Genomic DNA, 24,161 nt, shown 5'->3' with positions numbered 1-24,161 from the left:
GACAACGGAAGCAGCTATTCACAAAATTCTTTCACAGTGAGCGCTAGAAGGGTCTCCTGAATAAAATGATGTATTTTTTTGTTTGTACTCTTAAAAATAACGACACTAGAGCGATTTAAAAACGAGTGACTTTTCTCTCACGTTTATAATGCGTGTCAATGATGCCTGTCAGCTGCCCTGTCCTCAGTTTGACGCTTGTCATTCAAAAACCGTAAATCCTATCGTTTAGGTAGACACATTGTGTGAATCAGGACAAGTTTTCCTACTACTTTTGAGAAAATCATGTCTGTAGAGTGAAATTTGTGGCTGAAAACACAGTTTAAGCGGAAAGTTTGAGCTTTATTTTCAACCTCTCTCCACTCTAAGATAACGACCTTCACTGGTGTGTAACGCAATAGACACCCATTCAAAAGCCGGATTTTCTCCCAGAACCCACATGGCGGTTGAGCCGGGACTGATCCGAAAGTGTAGAACCTAGCAGAAAAGTTTAATGCCAGATCCACAGAGGAGAAGTTTTCCTACGTTTTAGAGTTTGAATCACGTCTCTAGGTTAAAGCATGCCAGAGCAGCGGACGTTTGAAAAACGTTGAAAAAGTGCTTTTTTCCCCAATTAATTCCATAGAAATGAATGGGGTTTTTTTGGACGATTTTTTCGCGACGTAGTCGCGAAAAAATCGTAATCTGTAGAGAAAAGTAATAGCATAGCGAGTCCGATCGAGCCGCACATTTTGATGTATTGTTTGTCTGTGTGCGACGTACAGTTATTGAGTTATTCGAAATCAAAATTTGCGTAGGAATAATAAACATAAGAAGAAGAAGAAGAAGAAGAAGAAACACGTAGAAGAACAATAGTTGCAGTGCTTTGCACTGCAACCTATGGGCTCCCCTAGGGGAGCCCATAGGTTGCTGTGCTGCAGCACTGCATCCTAATTAATTGTTCAAGTTTACAAATATTGAAAACAAAAGATGTTCTGTTGAGAGTATGACAATAACTAAAGGGGGGAGATGTAGCGTAGGCATATGTGTACAGTGTACCTACAGGGAACACATACAGTGACGGACCCACAGGAAGTGGGTGTGCCCTTAACGAATGTATATGTGGTTGACAGGGGAACGTTATTAAAAAGAGGTTTAGCAACTCGTAGCGTGTCTCCCGTGTCCTGTCTGGATAAGTACATATTATAATATAAGACATGTACATCAACAGTACATGTTACAGTCTCTAGTTGATATTTGGATTTGTACTTGTAACCAATTAACGGTCAGTTAGATTCTCACTGTTTTTTGAGCTGAAAATAGAAAGAACAGCCAGTGAACATTCATTTGAATAAAAAAAATGAATTGGAGCTTGTTAAAGAGCTGGACTTTGACAATTTAGTGGATGATTTTTCTTCATGAAAAGTAAGAAAGAAGCCATCTGAGGTAAGACTGTATTTTCCATAGCACAGAGACTACTCAAATTCTCATAATGGATGTATAATGGAGTAATGTACACCGATCAGCCATAAAATTAAAAACACTAACAGGTAAATTGAATTTCAGTTGTGGTCAGAAGTTTACAAACAGTGACATGAATGTCATCTTGGATATGAATGTCATGGCAATATTTAGGCTTTCAGTTATTTATTAATGACACAGTGCCTAGGCACGCATAACTATTGTTCTTCTGTGTGTTTCTTCTTATTCTTAGTGAAGCAGTACCTAGGCTCCCTAGTAATTTGGATTCTTAATAACCCAATAACCGTACATCGCACACAAACAAGCAATATATCAAAACGTGCGGCTCGATCAGACTCAGTGTGCTATTACTTTGTTCATTATTCTGTGATTTTTTCGCGACGTAGTCACGAAAAAAATCACCCAAAATTTCCTATTCATTTCTATGGAATTAATTGAAAAACAACGCACATTTTCAAAGTTTTTCAAACCTCCGCTGCTCTGGCATGCTTTCACCTAGAGACATCATTCAAACTTTAAAACGTTGACAAACTTCTCCTGTGTGGATCTGGCATTCAACTTTTTTGCTAGGTTCTATACTTTTTGATCAGTCACAGATCAAACACCATGATCAAATCTGGAGAAGTGTTGGCAGCTTGAAAAAACAGCTCTAACTTTCTCATTTAAACTATGTTTTCAGCCACAACTTTCACTCTACACACACAATTTTCTCAAAGGTAGTAGTCACACTTGTCCTGATTCACACAATGTGTCTACCTAAAGGATAGGGCTTACAGTTTTTGAATGAGAAGCCTGAAAGTAAGGAGAGGACAGGCGCGCTGTAGTCTGGCTAACGCAACTTCAAAGCTCTGCGAGCATTGGTCTGGCATAGATATTAAGCCCAACCGTTTCCCAAAGCGCGTGGTTGACCCGCCTCCCTGAAATGCCTCAGTTTGCTACTGGTCGAAGCCAGAAAAGGCTGTGACGAAGCTTAAACCAATCACATCACTCTTTCCTCTGACGTATGTGACGCGACGGAAACTGCTTGAGTAACAGGCTGCTCTTTGCTCCGTTTTCAATGAGAACTTCCCGTTGAATGCTTTCAATACAGCATCTACCGCTGTGTCAAAGGCTTGCCGATGCTCCATGTTCGTAATGTTTCTAGTGAATGAAGCGCTTCCGGCATAGATTCTGTAAACAATCTATGGCTTCCAGTCGCAGTTCTACTACATCACTGCCTTGAACACGCCTCTACCCAGGGCCGTTGGAGATGCTCAAAGTTGATTGGCTCCCGATTTTTCGGGAGCTTGGAAGAGCTGGAGATAGCTTGCCTTGCCAGACTAAGTTCGCAACAGCCCCCCGTGTTGCGTCACACTTAGGATGGGCGGGCCCAGGCTAGGCGCGCTGCCCCATAGACTCCCATTATAAACGTGGCAGCGCTTTTACTGCAAAATCAGAAAAGTCACTCGTTTTTAACTCGCTCTATTGTCCTCATTTTTTACACTAGAGACAAAAAAATTACATCAATGTGTTCAGGAGAGCCTTGTGGCGCTCAATGTGAAAGAATTTTGTGAATATCTCCTTCCGTTTTTGTGAAAATCCCCATTGTTTGGAGGGAGCACTCTGAGAAAGTCCTTCACTTTCTATGTGCCACTCTGTATCTCTGCTCTGAGCGCGCAGATGGGGGAGGGGCTGCTCGCTCTCACACACACACACACACATGAGGGAGGGGCTGCTCCCTCTCAGAGAGACACATGCTTGTAGCCTCATGGCAAGTCACACAGTACAGTGCAGCTCCTGCAATTGCGACTGCATCACTCTCACAATTTCCCACAGGGGAATTGTCTCTAGTTGATATTTGGATTTGTACTTGTAACCAATTAACGGTCAGTTAGATTCTCACTGTTTTTTGAGCTGAAAATAGAAAGAACAGCCAGTGAACATTCATTTGAATAAAAAAAAAATGAATTGGAGCTTGTTAAAGAGCTGGACTTTGACAATTTAGTGGATGATTTTTCTTCATGAAAAGTAAGAAAGAAGCTATCTGAGGTAAGACTGTATTTTCCATAGCACAGAGACTACTCAAATTCTCATAATGGATGTATAATGGAGTAATGTACACCGATCAGCCATAAAATTAAAAACACTAACAGGTAAATTGAATTTCAGTTGTGGTCAGAAGTTTACAAACAGTGACATGAATGTCATCTTGGATATGAATGTCATGGCAATATTTAGGCTTTCAGTTATTTATTAATGATGCAGTGCCTAGGCACGCATAACTATTGTTCTTCTGTGTGTTTCTTCTTATTCTTAGTGAAGCAGTACCTAGGCTCCCTAGTAATTTGGATTCTTAATAACCCAATAACCGTACATCGCACACAGACAAGCAATATATCAAAACGTGCGGCTCGATCGGACTCAGTGTGCTATTACTTTGTTCATCATTCTATGATTTTTTTGCGACGTAGAGCACTCTGAGAAAATCCTTCACTTTCTGTGTGACACTCTCACTACGTTCACACTGCAGTCTGAAGTGACTCAAATCCGATTTTTTCGCCCATATGTGACCTGTATCCGATCTTTTATTGACAATATGAACGACACAGATCCGATTTTTTCAAATCCGACCCAGGCCGTTTGGATATGTGGTCCTAATTCCGATTCCTATCCGATCTTTTCATATGCGACTAAAGTCTGAACCGCCAGGTCGCATTCATCCGACTTACACGTCATCAACAAGCCACAAACGTCACTATTCTGTACTCAGTGTCGGTGAAGGAGCGAAGCACATCTACATCCCACCATTCCTGGCTGTGACTCCGCACCCACACGTTCCTTTGAACGGGGGTTGCAGTCACTACCCCGCAGAACGCCTGAGCCAAAACCCTTGCCCTCTTCCTTCTCAACCTCCTCCTTAACATCAGGCTATTGTGCATGTTCTGGCTCCGTCGCAACAACTCCATCATCGCCAGGTACTCTATGCTGGCTACTGTCATACACAGGAAACTTTAGGTTACTTCCGTAAACACTGGCCATGCTCACTGCGTGTGACATCGTCGTATCCTGCAATGCACATGCGGAACACTTTTAGGTCGCTTTTCGTTCATACTGAGGATCACATACAAGTCGCATACATTTGTTAATGTGAACGACCTCACAAAAAAATCGGATTTCACAAAAAAATCGGAATTGAGAATTAAGCCTTGCAGTGTGAACGTAGTGTCTGTGTGTCTGCTCTCAGCGCGCGGATGGGGGAGGGGCTGCTTGCTCTCTCTCACACACACACACACACACACAGGAGGGAGGGGCTGCTCCCTCTCAGAGAGACACATGCTTGTAGCCTCATGGCAAGTCACACATTCACACAGTTCAGTGCAGCTCCTGCAATAGCGACTGCTACAGCCACTGCATCACTCTCAATTTCCCACAGGGGAATTGTCTCTAGTTTGAACTGTTCTTTTTATGTGGTAGAATGTACAGCATACATCTTTAATTTAAAAAACACTAGAATTTGGTGTACAAGTTTTAATTTTTGGGGGTTTTCTGAAATCAACACAGGGTCAAAATTATACATACAGGGTCAAAAAGTTACATACGCTCACTTAGATTATTAATTCAGAGGTGCTGAAACTTACAAAATGTCTCTTATCTTGTCAAGGCCCGAGGTCTCTTAAATTCCTGTTAGTGATCATGCTTGACTACAGTTGGTAGCTTCTCTGCGCCTTCATAAAAAGGGTTTATTTACAGCGCTCATTGGATTGACCAACACAGAGTAAAATGGGGAAAGTCCAAGGAGCTCAGTGCAAATCTGAGAAAGAGGATCACAAATATACACAACTCCAGAATGTCTCTTGGAGCCATTTCTAAACAACTGCAAATTCCAAGATCAGCTCAAACAATTGTATCCAAGTTATTGTGAGGTGTAGTCACTTTGCCAAGCCACTTTGCTTCAAGAAAACCCAAACTGTCACCCTCAGCTGAAAGGAAATTGGTTCGGATGGTCAGGAACAACCTGGGAACCACCATAACACAGCCCTGCGATGAACTGGAAGCTGATGGATCACTGTCTACAGTTCAGAACACCATGGACTAAGAGGCTGCTATCCAAGAAATAACCCTCTGCTCCAAAACTGACACCTTCAAGCTTAACTCAGTTTGAAGCTGACAAAGAAAAAGCCTTCTGGAGGATAGCTGTATGATCAGATAAGACAAAGATTGAGTTGTTTGGCCACAATGACCACCATGTACAGAGGGACACTGTACCAGCTGGTGGTAGTGGTAGGATCATCATGCTCTGGGGCTGTTTTGCTGCCAGTGGAACTGGTTCATTGTACAAAAAGTGGATGGAATAATGAAGAAGGAAGACTACCTCAGAATTCTTCAGCATAAACCATCAGAAACTTGAACACGACTTGGGAGTTACAACAGGACAATGAACCCAAACTCGCATCAGAGCTGGTTGTGGAGAATAAAGCAGGCTAACATTAAGCTTAAAACAAGTCCTGCCTTCAACCCTATTGAAAATACATGGACCGTGTTTATAAGTTGAGTCCATGCCAAGAAAAAAAAATTAATTGAACTCTACCAATTCTACCATTAAGTGTCATGAAATATCCAACCAGAATTCTGCCAGAAGCTTGTTCATGGTAAACAAAAATGTTTGGTCAAGGTGAATCTTGCGAAGAGACATTTTACCCAAATATTAGGTGTGCTGTATGTATATTTTTGGCCCTGTGTGTATAATTTTGACCCTGTGTTGATTTCAGAAAACCCAAAGAAAATTAAAACTTGTGCATCAAATTCTAGTGTTTTTTTTTATTAAAGATGTATGCTGTACATTCTGCCACAGATAAAGAACAGTTCAAAGAAATTACTGAAAGCCCAAATATTGCCATGACATTCATATCCAAGATGATATTCATGTCATTGTACGTAAACTTCTGACCACAACTGTACATTGATTATGTTGTTACAGTGGCACCTGTCAAGGGGTGGGATATATTAAGCAGCAAGATAATAGTCAGTTCTTGAAGTTGATGTGTTGGAAACAGGAAAAATGGAGAAGCGTAAGGATCTGAGCTACTTTGACAAGGGCCAAATCATGACGGCTAAATGACTGGGTCTGAGCATCTCCAAAATGGCACATCTTGTGGTGTTCCAGATATGCAGTTGTTAGTACCTACCAAAAGAGGTATCCAAAAAGTTAATGCTGGCTAAAACTGAAAGGTGTCAGCATTAACTTTTTCAGCAGTTTGTGCTACAGTAGCTCTTCTGTGGGATTGGACCATATGGGCTAGCCTTTGTGCCCCATGTGAATCATTGCGTCTTCAACACCCATAACCCTGTTGCCGGTTCACCGGTTGTCCTTCCTTGGACCACTTTTGATAGGTATTAATGACTGCATACTGGGAACACCCCACAAGATGTGCCATTTTGGAGATGCTCAGACCCAGTCATCTAGCCATCACAATTTGGCCCTTGTCAAAGTAGCTCAGATCCTTGCCAAATTTTTCCTGCTTCCAACACATCAACCTCAAGAACTAACTTTTCTCTTGCTGCCTAATATATCCCACCCCTTGACAGGTGCCATTGTAACAACATAATCATATCAGATCATATCAAACAATATCAGATCATCTGACACCGTTCCACAAGTATCAACACCTTCGTCCACAGTTATCAACACATTCCACAATTATCGAAATCCAGATGATTATTTTTTTTAAATGTGGTATTAAGTTAATAAAACATAGGTTTTATTTAAAATTTGTTTTCCATACATTTATATTTCGTGCAAATTAACTTTTATATAAATATATCGATGTCGGTGTTTATGTGAATAAGGAAGTAATTCTACTGTTTGTAAACAAATGAACCGATAATGTTTAACCTGTGGAGTGGCACGGTGGTGTAGTGGTTAGCACTGTTGCCTCACAGCAAGAAGGTCCGGGTTCGAGCCCCGTAGCCGGTGAGGGCCTTTCTGTGTGGAGTTTGCATGTTCTCCCTGTGTCCATGTGGGTTTCCTCCGGGTGCTCCGGTTTCCCCCACAGTCCAAAGACATGCAGGTTAGGTTAACTGGTGACTCTAAATTGACCATGAATGTGAGTGTGAATGGTTGTCTGTGTCTATTGCCGCTTTTCCACTACAAACGCGGCTGAGCCGTGCCGTGCCGAGTCGAGCTGAGTCGGGCTGAGCGGGGCTGTTGGAGTTGCATTTCGACTACAACCGCGCTGAACCGTGCTGGCTGGAAGTGGGTGGACACATTGGGTGGAGTTAGCGAAAGTGGGTGGACCTCATGTGATGTCGTTAAGCAGCGCAAACAGTGACATCAGTGACAGTGGCGGAACAAGTCAGAGCCGGGCCGGGGGCGGGGCAAATGACCGGGCCCTTTATTAAAGCTCATCATAACATCATTTTAGGCAACTGCGGTGTTTACCAATTTCAACACTACCGGGTGCAACTATGTTATTTAGTACATCAAGTCCTTCAAACGAACATGTAACTCAGAAACAAAAAACATTAGGATACTGTACATGGCTCATAATAAAACATCAATAGCCTATACTGCGCACATTATTTGAAGGGCATACGAATGAGCGCTCAGAGGTTGCAATGGTGACAGGAAGAGTCAGAAATAAAAGGAGGGCGGTGCAAACCTCACTGAATGCACTGTGTTTACCAATTTCAACACTCCGGGGTGCAACTATGTTATTTTGTACATTAAGTCCTTCAAACGAACATGTAACTCAGAAACAAAAAAAACATTCGGCGACATACTGTACATGGCTCATAATAAAACATCAATAGCCTACTGCGCGCATTATTTGAAGGGCATACGACGAGCCTTGCGCTCCGCGAACTCGTCCACGATGCTCTGTATGTCACTGATTCAGTGAGCTTTTAAGCGGTAGTCTCACGACCCGAATAGTAAACAATAAACATGGAGGACATGGAGTCGTTAGTGTTGCTGGTCTTGGTGCTGTGGCTTGTTGTCACCGACAACGCGGACAGATACTGGCAAGAGCGTATAGATGAGGCGAGGCGCATAAGGCTTCAGAAATTCTCGTAATTCGTAATTATTCTTCTTCCGGGTTTGCGGTGTTTACAGATCCCAGCGTGCTCGCGGGGCGTGTGTGAGCATGTGAGGACACTCCTCCTCACCAATCAGTGCACAGGGGAGTGTCTGCTCACGCCCCCAACCTCAGTCGGCACGGTTTGGCTCGCTTCAGCCCCACTCCAAAACGGTGCGAGTTTTAGGGGCTAAGCAGGGCTGAAACGAGCTGAGTCGTGCTGGTTTTTGGTAGTCGAAACGCGAGCCGTGTCGGGCTGAAGTGAGCTGAAGCGAGCTGAAGTGAGCTGAAAAAGGGTAGTGGAAAAGGGCCATATGTGTCAGCCCTGTGATGACCTGGCGACTTGTCCAGGGTGTACCCCGCCTTTCGCCCGTAGTCAGCTGGGATAGGCTCCAGCTTGCCTGCGACCCTGTAGAATGGGATAATACGGCATACGGCAGGTGTGTGTCTAAAAAATGTTAGATTGGTTGGGGGAAATGATAGATGCATACGGTGAGTAATGGGGAGACTCTGAAAAAGAAAGACACATGTCTGTAAAAAGGAGAAGAAAGGGGAACAGGAGAGCCCCAAAATTTTGACTAGTTTTGCCTAAAAAGGTGCTGACCGACATTATTTTGTGCTGTGATCATGATGTGTGCAGCACCAAATCCGTGTGGAGAACACTTTGTGTTAATCATAGTGGCTTTTATGTGATGTTTCATGTTGTGTGCGGCACAAGTCGAAAAGAAGTATAAATTGCTTAACAAAAAACGCTAATCAGGATGTTTTAACTATGACTGGATGAGCTGGACATTGTTACTGAGGCTATATCATTGATGTTTAATGCCTGTCATAGTTTATATGCCAGCACCTGAACCACTGCTCAGTCTGTAAAAATACAATCAAACTCCCAAACTCATATGACTGTAGAATTTGGTAATGCAGATTATAGGGAGCCATCCATCCATCCATCCATCCATCCATCCATCCATCCATCCATCCATCCATTATCTGTAGCCGCTTATCCTGTTCCACAGGGTCACAGGCAAGCTGGAGCCTATCCCAACTGACAATGGGCGAGAGGCGGGGTACACCCTGGACAAGTCGCCAGATCATCACAGGGCTGACACATAGAGACAAACAACCATTCACACTCACACCTATGGTCAATTTAGAGCCACCAATTAGTCTAACCTGCATGCCTTTGGACTGTGGGGGAAACCAGAGCACCCGAGGAAACCCACGCAGACACAGGGAGAGCATGCAAACTCCACACAGAAAGGCGCTCGTCTGCTGCTGGGCTCGAACGCAGGACCTTCTTGCTGTGAGGTGACAGCGCTAACCACCACACCACTATGCCGCCCATAGGGAGCCGTATGTAGCCAAATCCAATCTGATAGCATTCCAAAGTTCACCAGCCGTACTATTCCAGCAGCCAGGCTTCAGTATCCCCGCCCATTTCTCAATTTATTAACTATCCAGGAGTTAGGGGGAGTCAGGCGCTGCCAAGATGGCAATGCCCGTAGCCTCCTTATTTGAGCTTCAAACCCGCTCTCCAGAAATCCTGTGAGTGACATCACACAGGCTTTGCCCATTATTTTTACAGTCTAGGGTTATAACAGATGTGTTGAGGTATGGTGCCCAGATGTCCACAAAAATCCAGCAATCTGCTGGCACAGTGAAATTCTTGCAATAATAGGAGTAGATTTCACTTACAGATCTGGTGTAAGAATAATTTGCTGGATAAATTCCTAAACAGTGTCAGTGAGATAGTTATGAGATGATAAGGAAATACTACTTCATGCCTTCACAATCAGTTTTAAACCTTTTTATGAGCTCTAACATATTTTCTTTTTTATATCCTTTCATATTTATCAGACAACCACCAGAGCAAAATGAGCAACAACGTGAAACCCAAAATTGCATACAATAATCACTACACTAAACTAAGCACTGGTAATCCTTCAGTGTACCGACTGAATCTAAAGGACAAAGGAAGAGATGATCTTCACAAAAAAGACTTTGGTTCAGATAATTTTAATCAACCAAACAAAACAATAATGCTCCTGGGTGCCACTGGCTCAGGAAAGAGCACTCTCATTAATGGCATGATCAACTACATACTGGGAGTGGAGTGGAGTGATTCATGCAGATTTAAACTGATTGATGAGCAGACCAACAAAACACAAGCTGAGAGCCAGACTTCAGAAGTTACAGCATATCAGATTCACCATCAAGATGGCTTCCAAGTTCCCTATTCAGTCACAATCATCGACACACCAGGGTTTGGAGACACAAGGGGAATCACACAAGACAAGGAGATCACTGAGAAGATCAGGAAGTTCTTCTCGGATGATGGCATTCTTGACCTTGATGCTGTTTGTTTTGTGGTACAGTCAGCTGAGTTTCCTACACATTGATGAGACTATGGCGCCCCGCCATAGTCTAATTTGGGCCGCCATAGTCTCAGTCCGCGCACGCACGCACGGTGACACTGACGCACCCAGCCTGACATTACGTGCATTGCCTATCTGAGACAGCATGAGGAGACAACTCTGATAAGCTACAGGATTCTCCACGAGGGGTTTTACAGGTGCGGGCCGCCCCCCTTTCTGTGATTCCCGACCCTGTTTAACTTCTGCCACCCCTTTACAAAAGGAAGCGTGATATTGCCTATAAAACCGTGAGGATATAACCTAGCTGTCAGTGTTACTGTAGCTCTTGAAGTGTTTCCGCGGAGTGGTGGATTGGACTCGAGCCTGGCATGAACCGCTCCGACGCGCTATAATGACACCAATCTATCACCAGCCAATCAGGAGACTTAATCAAACGCATCCCCCGCCCACCAATCTATCACCAGCCAATCAGGAGACTTAATCAAACGCATCCCCCGCCCACCAATCTATCACCAGCCAATCAGGAGACTTAATCAAACGCATCCCCCGCCCACTCATGTCCGCGTCTGAGACGTTGAATTTCCACAGAAGGAGGGAAGAAGTTGACTGAGGTAAGACTGTGTGATAAATTAACGAACGACTAAGAGAGGAATTTCAACATATAGGGCTTAAGTTTGTTACCGTTAAATAAGCATTGCTTGTACAGTAACGTTATGTTGTTACAACGTTGACCCACTTTTAACGTGCCGAGTACCGACTGTAGCCGCTAACAAATGCTAATTAGTTTGCTGTCAAGTTTTTCCTTTGTCGAGCTTTAAGCGTAAGGTCATGGATGTTACATGGATGCTTGTTCCTACCGTAATATGATACGTGATATGTGCTGTTGTCTGTTCATAGCCACTTTTTTAATCTATGCGGTTAGCACTGTTTTGTTACTAGTATTGTATGTTTCTTTTTGCTGTTTAACCGAAGTGTAACTGCTGCCATCTTGACGAGATCACCATCGCAAGAGATTGTATCTCATTGTTAAAAACAGAAAAATGAAGGCATATTGTCCAAGGAGCATGCAAAGTGCAAAGACCTTAAATTGCTCTGTGTAAATTAGAAAATGGCGTAACTTCCTCTGTAGCCGTCAGTGGACAAGCACAGACTTGTTTTGAGCCAATCACAACAGGGCGGCACTGTGGCCTGAGGTAAAACATGATAGTTTAAGTTTGTTTAAATTACAAAAATGAGTACACCCAATGGCTGTCTCATATACTCTTCATATACAATTTTCTTTATTTTTTTTGTGTGGCATAAGTCTTAAATTTAACCTGTTATGGTCTTAAAAAGGACTTAAAAAGTCTTAAATTGAACTTGTTCAAGCCTGCAGAAACCCTGTTCTAAATTATTACTATTTGAGAGTATTTTATGCAAATTTGTTTCAAGGTCATCCGATTGACCCCCACCCCCCTATATTTTCAATCCGTGGAGAACCCTGATTTCATTTTACATTTATCCATTGTTTTTATGCTCAAATCCCACCTAAGTTCAATCTCACTTTCACTTAATTAAATATTTCAGAGTGAGCTCTACAATCACATGACTCATTGTAGTAACAAGTTGTTTGCCATTTTAGGTCAAAACAGACCTTCGTAACAGACTGCAAGGAGAGCACCTGGCCACTTGCTTGAGGATTTCCATTAATGGGCCACAACCAGAAGACATAAATTATGAAAGGGCACTCGAACTTTTCTTCTCAAAGCCAAGAAAAATCAAATGCACAAGTGCAGAGTGTGGTCTTTGTAAATAGGACTCTGTAGCAACATACTAAAATAAAATACAAGGTGCATAACCAATACCAATGAATTTGTTCTTTGTTAGTCTTAGTTTAGTAGTATTAGTAGGCTAAACAACTTCCGCGCACGACTGCAATTCAACCGGACATGCGCGCCACGCGCTAAACAACCCCCCGCGCACCCCTGCAATTCAACTGGACACGTACGCCACGCCCCCCATGGGCTGCCCCCATAGGCTGCCCCCATAGTCTCCAAAATTTCTGTGGGAAACTCTGAGTCAGCTTTAGCTCGACTAACCCAAAACCAGAAATACATTTTTGAAGCTATTCTTTCCATCTTTGGAAGGGACATTGCAAAAAATATCACCATTATGATCACCTTTGCTGATGGGCAGAAACCTCCTGTACTCGAGGCCATTAAAGCTGCTAATATTCCTTGTGCAAAAAAGGAAGATGGAACATTTCTTCATTTCAAATTCAACAATTCTGCACTTTTTGCTCAGAATAAAGAGCTGGATGATGAAGACAACTTTGATGAAATGTTCTGGAAAATGGGAAAAGGAAGCATGAAACGATTCTTTGATCACCTGCAGAAAATGGAGACCAAAAGTCTTCAGCTCACAAAAGAAGTTCTGTCTGAACGCAAAAACCTGGAGGCAATAGTAGCTGGAGTGCAGCCACTCATCCAAACTGGTTTGAACAAACTTGAGGAAATCAAAATGAGAGCAGCAGCACTGGAACAGAACCAAACTGTCAAAGGAAAATGAAAATTTTGAATATGAGGTTGAAGTAGAAAAGAGTAAGAAGATTGACCTTGAAAAGGGTAAATTTGTAACAAATTGCCTTGTCTGCAACTTCACCTGCCATTACCCATGTGCAATTCCAAAGGATGAAGATAAATGCGGTTGTGCAGCAATGAGAAATGGCAGCTGTACAGTGTGTCCTGGTAAATGCATCTGGAATGTGCATCATAACATGCCATACAGATTTGAAACTGAAAAAGTAAAAGAGAGAAGGACATATGCAAATCTAAAAAAGCAATATCAAGAGGCTTTGGGGAAAAATATGTCAATAGAGAAAATCATTAAGCAGTTGGGAACGGAATATCAGTATGTACAAGTTCAAGTCTTGGAGCTGAGTGCGAAACTTGCCAAAAGCCTGGCGCGTCTGAAGGAAATTGCTCTTCGCCCAGATCCCTTGTCCACACCAGATTACATTGAACTACTGATTGAGTCTGAGAAGCAGACAGCCAAAGAAGGGTACTTAAAGCGCATTGCTGAGCTGGAGGAGATAAAAAAAAGGTGCTGTGATTCTGCAGAAGGTGGAGAAGGGAGAACCACTCACTGAGCAGGAGAACAGTTATCAGCAATTCGTCAGAACAATGGTTCAGAAATGTAATGGCATATTTAATATTAAACAATGGTTTAAATAAATATGAAAAAAATTTTGGGGGAAAACAACACACAAAATTGGAAAACTGGAAAAAGAAGCACAGTTGTATAGTGCTAGAATTATGTGGTACCTGAGAGAACAGGTACTTTTTGCAAAGAAAATTACTTAAAGTTTTATTTGTTAGAGTTTATTTCGATCTTAAAGGTGGCATATTATGCCCCTTTTCCATAAGTTGACACAGTTCCCTCAGGTCTTAATGAAATGTCTGTGACGTACTTTGGTCAAAATACTACAAAGATAAAGCACCACAGCACCTTCTCACCCTGTCGAAACAGCCCTGTTCAAAATGGCCGATTTGAGTGACTGTTCCTTTAAATGATAATGAGCCACTGCTCACCCCACCTCCCTCTTCTGCTGGCCAGTCAGGTAGCACTTTCCTCATGACTCTTCATTCGGAAAAGCAGTTCTCAATCCATGAGTGGAGATACTCAGATGAAGGGGCGGTAAAATTCTAATGAGCTCCTCTTGTGACATAGAAAGGAGCTCCAAATCTGCACCATTTTCTGAAGCATGCTTTCTGAAATAGGCAGAACAAAACAAGCTGACTGGGTCGTCTTATTTCAGAGTTTGTGGGTTGGTCGGAACGCCAGATACCCAAATGTATGCGCAGAAGCACTGAAAAAGTGAGTTTTTCATAACATGTCCCCTTTAAATCAAGCTTAAATTCTGAGTTTATATATCAGGTGATTAAAGTCAGATAAGTATTTTCTTTAGCTTCAATATTCCTACTTTTTACTATTTTACTTTTGTTTTTATTGGATTAAAGTAAATGGGATTTTTTTCTGGTTAAGTGCAAGTATGTTACTACAGCATATTATCTACAGAAAGTTCTAAATACAAGTGACAAAAGAGGTTTGAATTTAATACATTCTGAAGATCATTTACATGTTTTGTTAATTAAATAGATAAAACATTAAACTGTTTTTATTGTATCTTCTCATTATACAATGTATACAAAATCACACAATGTATAAAACCACAAGAAGGGTTTAAGATCAAAGAAACCCACTGACTTGTATGACAGAGTGACAGAATGGCTGAAAACAAAATCAGGAAACTAGAATAAGCAGCACAGCTTTGCAGAGCTAGAATACTGTGTTATCTGAGAGAAAAATGATATAAATCAATTTTCATTTTACAAAGATACATATTCAGCTTTTTATTTGTTCAAGTTTATTTTGATCTTGAATCCAGTTTAACTTCTGAGTGTAAACATCAAGCAATTAAAGTCAGTAAGTCTTTTCTTTATTTTTAATTTTCCTATTACTTTTGTTTTACTTAAATTAAACTAAATGTTTTTTTTCTTCCGGTAACTGTATGTTACTACAGCATACTGTCGAGAGCAAGTTCTAAATGCACGTCACCAATGAAAAAAGAAGATATTGTATTCTGGAACTCATTTGCATGTTTTGTTAATTAAGTAGATACGAAATTAAGAGTTTTTTCTGGTTGTGTCTTATATAGTGGATACAATGTTTTTGCTGTAATTGTTCAATAAAACACAACATTAATCAATAAACTTTTTCAATCTCTTTTATACTTTTCAAAGTATTTAATTATTATAGACATTGATACTGGATCCTCCAACATTCATGCAGAAAAAATCCCAAAACAAGGTTCAAGGCAACCGACTACATTTTAAAAGGCTTGTGGAGTGTATGTAATTCTTATTTCTCATTTATACATCATACAAACTACATGGGGCAGTACGGTGGTGTAGTGGTTAGCACTGTCGCCTCACAGCAAGAAGGTCCGGGTTCGAGCCCCATGGCCGGCGAGTGCCTTTCTGTGCGGAGTTTGCATGTTCTCCCCGTTTCCGCGTGGGTTTCCTTCCGGGTGCTCCGATTTCCCCCACAGTCCAAAGACATGCAGGTTAGGTTAACTGGTGACTCTAAATTGACCGTAGGTGTGAATGGTTGTCTGTGTCTATGTGTCAGCCCTGTGATGACCTGGCGACTTGTCCAGGGTGTACCCTGCCTTTCGCCCGTAGTCAGCTGGGATAGGCTCCAGCTTGCCTGCGACCCTGTGGAACAGGATAAAGCGGCTACAGATAATGAGAGACTTTTAATATTTTAAGTTGAAAATCGTAAATGCTTTTTAATAGGAAGAATGTTGAATAAAGTTTGTTCTGAAATGAAATGTGTTTAAATGAAATGGTTTTGGAAATGAATTCCCCTTAGTCTCTCACTATAAAAGGTAATCTTCTTCACTATGAATTCTCTTCTTAACAAAAAAATATGGGTCTTTTTAACCAAGAAAATGTTCAAGCAAAAATATCAAATAAAATATAAAATGAAACTTAAAGTTCGTCAGCAGACCCTTATCAAATCACATTTGTAAGAATGATAAACTCAAAATTAAAGCACAAACAATATGTGCAGTTTTACTCATCACGGGAGCAATCGCTCTGAATACTCCGTAAACAATAATTCAGTCTCCCAGTTCAATATTCTCACGTAAAAGTTCACGGTTTCCAACCTGTAGAATGCAATGTTTCTTCATAAAAGTTCACAGTTCCAAACGAGTGGGCTTACGTACAGTCTCTGTACCAAACGACTCTTCAAAACGACTGGTGGCAGGGTACTCACACACACCGGGCACCACCGTGGCTGGAGGGAGAGAGGGAGAGAGAGAGAGAGAGAGAAGCGGTCAAGGGACAGGCAGCTGCTGGAGTAGATTATCTTGCTCCGCTGTCGAAGTAAAGGCGTCGATCTACAGAAGTCTATTGTCTGAGACTGCAAACTACCTAGTGAGCTCAATCCGTCTCACACACTAACGACGAGTACTGCTTCCGTAGCCTACGGCTGAATACGGTCTTCAATGTCTTCACGTTGGTTCTCCCGAACACTGACAACTACCGTACTTCTTCCGAAAGCAAACAACAATACTCAAACTTTCACACTTAGACTCGAACTTACATTAACTAGCGTAAGACTTATTTTCTTCAGCGAGCCCAGTCGCACGCCTGCTCCTTGGACGCCGCCATCTTCTTCTCTACCCGTCCCGCCCTCTCTTCCTCTCTCCATTGGCCAGCGCACCAATGCCAGTGCTCCCGATTGGTCAGTCCTGTGATCAGTCCTGTGGCACATGGCTAGGTGCATTTAAAGAAACAGTATCAAAAACAAACCATAGTCCATTACTCTGGTGCACCGCTACACCAGCACCACAATTATTAATTTATCCTCCATTATACTTCAGAATAGTTTGAACAAAACCAAAATTTAGATAATTGTGTTCTCTAAAGAATACTTGAGTGGAGCACTAAATACTGCTTGGTTCTGCCAAACTGTGTCATAGCTCATTAATAAGGTTGTCTAGACTTCAACTTTATTCTGATGCCCTGCTGCCCATGATGCGCCTCCAACGGTCATGCAGCTGTTCACCGCGAGAAGACACTGGCTCACACAGGAAATGAACGACTTCTGGTTGTTTTGATGCTCTCACCACTTTTGGTCTGAATGTAGGGTAAACATAATGGCACTGAATTTCAGTGGATAGTTTTCATTCCACTTAGTGTCTTTACATGCACCATAATTTTAATATTTACATTTATCTCATTTTTTTTTAAATATTTTTTTAGGGGCTTTTTTCACCTTTATTGGATCGGACAGTGTAGAGACAGGAAATGAGCGGGAGAGAGAGACGGGAAGGGATCGGGAAATGACCTCGGGTCGGAATCGAACCTGGGTCCCCGGATTCATGGTATGGCGCCTGTAGCGCGACTAAAGTGTGGGTGGAGCACAGAGGACGGCAGGACAACGTTTAGAGGCAGAGAAGGCTTATTTATTTTCACAACTTTTCAGTCTACGCAGCGTAAGCCCATATATACACACAAACACACTCTGCATCCGGTCCCGGGTCGCGCTCCCTCTGCTCTCTCTCTCTGCTTCCTTAAATAGGGAGCGGTTACTGGGAAAACACACACAAACACAGGTTAACTACCGTCAGGTGTAGCGATTCTGCCACTCACCTTCCCTGGCTCCGCCATCCTGTCACAGACCGGCGCTTGACCACGCCCCCGCTGCCACATACCCCCACCGCCCGACTCAGGCCGGGCGCCCGTCCGGCCTGCAGCCGACTCCCCCCCCCCCCTTGACGGGAGAGGAAGTCCGCCACGACCAAAAAGGGGGTGAGCTCTCGGACCACCTTGAAGTTGAAGGGTTGGAGTGCCAGATACCAACGGGTGATCCGCGTGTTGGCATCCTTCATGCGGTGGAGCCACTGGAGGGGCGCGTGGTCCGAACAGAGGGTGAAAGGGCGCCCCAGCAGGTAGTAACGGAGGGCGAGGACCGCCCACTTGATCGCCAGGCACTCTTTCTCAATCGTGCTATAGCACCCCTCACGCACTGACAGCTTCCGGCTGATGTATAGGACCGGGCGATCCTCCCCCTCCACCTGCTGGGACAAAACAGCCCCCAGCCCTCTGTCCGACGCATCCGTCTGTAACATAAAAGGGAGAGAGAAGTCAGGGGCGTGTAAAAGTGGCCCCCCACACAGTGCAGCCTTTACCTCAGAGAAAGCCCGCTGGCACTGCTCCGTCCACTGGACCGGATCTGGCGCCCCCTTTTTAGTGAGGTCAGTCAGCGGGCTGGTGACGTCCGAATAATTAGGTATAAACCTACGATAGTAGCCAGCCAGCCCCAGGAACTGTCTCACCCCCTTTTTGGTCTTGGGCCTCGGGCAGGCCGCAATCGCTGCTGTCTTATTAATTTGGGGACGCACCTGCCCGTTGCCCAAGTGGAAGCCCAGATACCGTACTTCCACCCGCCCAATCGCACACTTCTTTGGGTTAGCAGTGAGTCCCGCCCGCCTCAGCGACCTAAGGACGGCCCTCAGGTGTTGTAGGTGCCGCTGCCAGTCATTACTATAAATGATAATGTCGTCTAGGTAAGTGGCCGCATAGGTGGCGTGGGGCCGGAGGACCCGGTCCATCAGCCGCTGAAACGTAGCGGGCGCCCCAAACAGCCCAAACGGAAGTGTGACGAACTGGTGTAAGCCGAACGGTGTGGAAAAGGCCGTTTTCTCCCGGGATAATGGAGTCAAGGGGATCTGCCAATATCCCTTCATCAAATCCAGTGACGAGTAAAAGCGAGCCGTGCCTAGTTGATCGAGCAGCTCATCAATACGAGGCACTGGGTACGCGTCGAATTTAGACACCGCGTTGACTTTTCTATAGTCCACACAGAACCGGACCGAGCCGTCGGCCTTGGGAACCAAGACCACCGGGCTGCTCCAGTCACTGTGGGACTCCTCGACGATGCCCATTTCGAGCATGGCCTGAAGTTCTTCCCGAACCACCTTTTTTTTGTGTTCGGGTAATCTATAAGGACAGCTACGCACTACCACCCCCGGGGGCGTCTCTATGTGGTGTTCTATGAGGTTAGTGCGACCGGGAAGGGGCGAGAACACATCCGAAAACTCGGCCTGCAACTGGGCGACCTCCGTGAGTCGGGTCGGGGAGAGGTGGTCTCCACAGGGGACCGGAGAGGTACGTGATGCCAATGTCCCTTTTTGAACCTCCGGCCCCAGCTCCGCCTTCTCCGGAACTACCGACACCAACGCCACGGGGACCTCCTCGTTCCAGAGTTTCAGCAGATTGAGGTGGTAGATCTGTAGTGCCCCCTCCCTGTCCGTTCGCCTAACCTCATAGTCGACGTCCCCGACTCGCCGTGTGACCTCAAAGGGTCCTTGCCACTTGGCGATTAATTTGGAGCTCGACGTGGGCAACAGGACGAGTACCTTATCTCCCGGAGTGAACTCTCTAAGGCGCGTGCCCTTGTTGTACAGGCGGACTTGCCGTTCCTGGGCCTGCCGCATATTCTCCTGAGTTAGGTGGGTGAGCGTGTGGAGTTTTGCGCGCAGGTCCATAACGTACTGAATTTCGTTTTTGCTCTGTGAAGGTCCCTCCTCCCAATTTTCCCGCAGTACATCTAAGATGCCGCGCGGCTTACGCCCATATAATAATTCAAATGGGGAGAACCCCGTGGAGGCTTGGGGGACCTCTCGCACTGCAAATAACAAGGGTTCGAGCCACTTATCCCAGTTACGTGCGTCCTCAGTTACGAATTTTTTGATAATATTCTTGAGGGTGCGATTGAACCGTTCAACTAAACCGTCCGTCTGTGGGTGATAAACGCTGGTGCGGATCGGCTTAATACCCAGTAGCCCATACAGTTCGTTCAGTGTTCGTGACATAAACGAGGTGCCTTGGTCAGTCAGAATCTCTTTCGGGATTCCAACCCGGGAGATGACGTGGAAGAGGGCCTCTGCAATACTGCGTGCTGAGATATTGCGAAGAGGCACCGCTTCCGGGTATCGCGTTGCATAGTCCACCAGAACCAATATAAAGCAGTACCCTCGTGTTGACCGATCTAATGGCCCGACGAGATCCATCCCAATTCTTTCGAACGGGGTCTCAATTAATGGTAGGGGGCGCAAGGGCGCTTTTGGAATGGCCGCTGGATTTACTAACCGGCATTCGCGGCACGCCGTACACCACTTACGGACGTCGCCGCGAATCCCCGGCCAATAGAATCGGGCCATTATCTGGGCTAGTGTCTTATCCTGCCCGAGGTGTCCAGCCATGGGATTAAAGTGAGCCGCCTGGAATACCAATTCCCGGCGGCTCTTTGGAATTAACAACTGGGTGACTCGCTCTTTCGTCTGAGTGTCCTGCGTCACTCGGTATAATCCATCCTTCAAAATGGAAAAATAGGGGAAGGACGGGGTGGCGTTCGGCTGGAGCGTTTGACCATCGATTACTCTCACTTGGTCAAACACGTGTCGCAGAGTCTCGTCTCGCGATTGTTCCAGTGGGAAATCCGCGAGGGATTCCCCAATAGAAAGAGGAGGGGCCGGCGGCTCCTCACTCTGTCGCGGAGATGACGTAGACGGCTCTGCGACCGCAGCTCCAGCCAAAGCGACACCGGGACCTTCCCCTGTCAACCGGCAGGACCCACTCTTTACTAGGCGTGCCATTAAACCCTGAAATCCCGGCCAATCAGTCCCCAAGATCAAAGAGTGGGTAAGGTGAGGATTAACTGCCGCCTTCACTATAGATTTTTCCCCTCTGAAATATATGTTGACCGACACCAATGGGTAGCTGTGAACATCCCCGTGCACACACAACACCTTCACCCCCTGTGCTCCCCCCAATGCCTCGTCTTGCACCAGGCTTTGGCGGATCAAGGTCTGATTGCAAACTGAATCCACCAACGCCTGATATGTAGCCCCTTGTACACTTACCGGTATGCGATACGCTCCGGCCCGATCGAGGGCAGCTTCTGGCGCGTCGGGGATCCGCACCACCGCCCCCACCTCCATCGCTGCGCACTGTCGCTGCAGGTGGCCCGGTTCCCCGCAGCACCAGCAAACCGGCCCGGGCCTTCCCTCTGCAGCTGTGTTCTGGGGCTCACTCACCTGAGGGGGGGGGAGAGACAGACACAGAAGGGAGAAACGGGAGGGCACCACGGGTGCGGCGGGCCGGCTGGGGTGGAGCCGGCCCCCGCCTCCGTGGTGGGGGAATGGGGCGAGGACGGGACACGGAAGGAGGGGGAGAAAGAGAGAGAGAAGAGGAGAGGGAAGATGACGTCGTCAACCGTCTTGCCGCCGGAACAGCCGCCAAATGATCCTCCGCTAGTCCTACGGCCTGATCCAGCAACGCCGGGCAGTGGCACTGGACCCACTCCACGGTTTCGGCTGGTAAGCGGACGATGAATTGCTCCAGTGCCACCTGATCGATGATTCCCTCGGCGTCACAATCGTCGGCCCTCAGCCACCGCCAGCAGGCGTCCCGGAGGTGCTGGCCGAACGCGAAAGGGCTGCTGACTTCCTCCATCCGCAGCGCGCGGAAGCGCTGGTGCTGCTGCTCGGGCGTGCGCCCCACGCGCTGGAGGACGGTCCGGCGAAGGTCGGCGTAGGCCAGACGGCGGTCGGCGGGGAGCTGTAGTGCGGCCAGCTGTGCCTCTCCCGTCAGGAGGGGGAGGAGGCACGCCGCGTGCTGCTCCATCGGCCACCCCGAGGCTTCGGCGACCTGCTCAAATAAGGTGATAAAGGCCTCGGGGTCGTCCTGCGGGCCCATCTTGGTCAAGGTGAGGGGAGACGGGCCCGCGGCCGGGGCGCTGGTGGACCCCGCCGACGCAAGGAGATGCCGGAACGCCTCTCGATCTTCCTGCTGGGCCAGCACCAGGGCTTCGAAGCATCGCTCCTGCTCCTTTCGGAGCGTGACGAGTGCCTGGTGCTGGCTCTGCTGAGCCGTGGTGAGGGCGTGGACCAAGTCCGCGAACGGGGAGGATTCCATGGGGCTGCAAAGCTGGTGCTCCACCTTATCCCGGGTTTCGGCACCACTGTAGCGTGACTAAAGTGTGGGTGGAGCACAGAGGACGGCAGGACAACATTTAGAGGCAGAGAAGGCTTATTTATTTTCACAACTTTTCAGTCTACGCAGCGTAAGCCCATATATACACACAAACACACTCTGCATCCGGTCCCGGGTCGCGCTCCCTCTGCTCTCTCTCTCTGCCTCCTTAAATAGGGAGCGGTTACTGGGAAAACACACACAAACACAGGTTAACTACCGTCAGGTGTAACGATTCTGCCACTCACCTTCCCTGGCTCCGCCCTCCTGTCACAGACCGGCACTTGACTACACCCCCGCTGCCACAGCACCTTATCCACCTGAGCCACGACACCCCCCATTTATCTTATTTTTTATACAACTGAGCAGTTGAGGGTTAAGGGCCTTGTGCAAGAGTCCAGCAGTGGTAGCTCAGCGATGCTAGGCTTTGACCTCAGGGCCTCACATAAGTTTAATGTCTTATCCACTGAGCAACAACTGTACTACAGAAATCATTGCAGAAGGTACCTTTCACTTTCCATCCATCCATTACCTGTAACCACTTTTCCTGTGCAGGGTCACGGGCAAGCTGGAGCCTAGTTATTGGTTACTTTTTACTTGTAACGGACAATAACAATTTTATCCAAAATAGATTTTTCTGCGGCGGCATGGTGGTGTAGTGGTTAGCGCTGTCGCCTCACAGCAAGGTTTCACTTTCCATTTCTTAGAAATCAATTTCCATTCCTTTCACTTTCCATTTCTTAGAAATCCATTTCCATTCCTTTCACTTTCCATTTCTTAGAAATCATTGTAGAAGGTACTTTTTAATTTCCATTTCTGAGAAATCATTGTTTTCCATGTGGGAGGAGTTCTGATTAATATTTTACATGTGTAATGAGTAACTATTTCTCCGCAGAATGTGCATATTTCACTCAGTTAAAGATTATAATTAAAATGTACATTGGCCGATCGAACCACAATTTACATTACACAAAATGTATTATTAATAATAATAATAATAATAATAATAATAATAATAATAATAATTTACTTTTCCAAAATCCAAAAGTATTTTCCCTGCAATGGAAAGAAGAAATATGCCTCTGTGGTTGTCACAGATGTTACGGTTACCCTTTTACTTGTATAAATGTACAATAGAGGCATCCTTGAAGTCTTGAGGAACTGCTCCCTTCTCCCATATCAGTGCAAATAGAAATCATTGCAGAAGGTACCTTTCACTTTCCATCCATCCATTACCTGTAACCACTTTTCCTGTGCAGGGTCACGGGCAAGCTGGAGCCTAGTTATTGGTTACTTTTTACTTGTAACGGTCAATAACAATTTTATCCAAAATAGATTTTTCTGCGGCGGCATGGTGGTGTAGTGGTTAGCGCTGTCGCCTCGCAGCAAGAAGGTTTCACTTTCCATTTCTTAGAAATCCATTTCCATTCCTTTCACTTTCCATTTCTTAGAAATCCATTTCCATTCCTTTCACTTTCCATTTCTTAGAAATCCATTTCCATTCCTTTCACTTTCCATTTCTTAGAAATCATTGTTTTCCATGTGGGAGGGGTTCTGATTAATATTTTACATGTGTAATGAGTAACTATTTCTCCCCAGAATGTGCATATTTCACTCAGTTAAAGATTATAATTAAAATTTACACTGGCCAATCGAGCCACAGTTTACATTACACAAAATATGTCATG

The 24,161-nt window shown here is 45.2% G+C and overlaps 1 long non-coding RNA gene across 1 annotated transcript in view; it reads right to left on the bottom strand.

The window, feature by feature from the left end:
• Positions 1-17,103, bottom strand: part of LOC132892595 (uncharacterized) — a 49,873-nt gene extending 32,770 nt beyond the window's left edge. Inside the window, exon 1 of the long non-coding RNA XR_009655464.1 lies at positions 16,656-17,103. This is a non-coding gene — a long non-coding RNA (uncharacterized LOC132892595). The remainder of the gene's footprint in view (positions 1-16,655) is intronic.
• Positions 17,104-24,161: the final 7,058 nt, after the last annotated feature.

Source organism: Neoarius graeffei, chromosome 10 (assembly GCF_027579695.1).
Source record: "Neoarius graeffei isolate fNeoGra1 chromosome 10, fNeoGra1.pri, whole genome shotgun sequence".
Taxonomy (NCBI): domain Eukaryota; kingdom Metazoa; phylum Chordata; class Actinopteri; order Siluriformes; family Ariidae; genus Neoarius; species Neoarius graeffei.
Note: the sequence above shows the minus strand (reverse complement) of the source record. Positions and strands in the feature narration are given on the sequence as shown.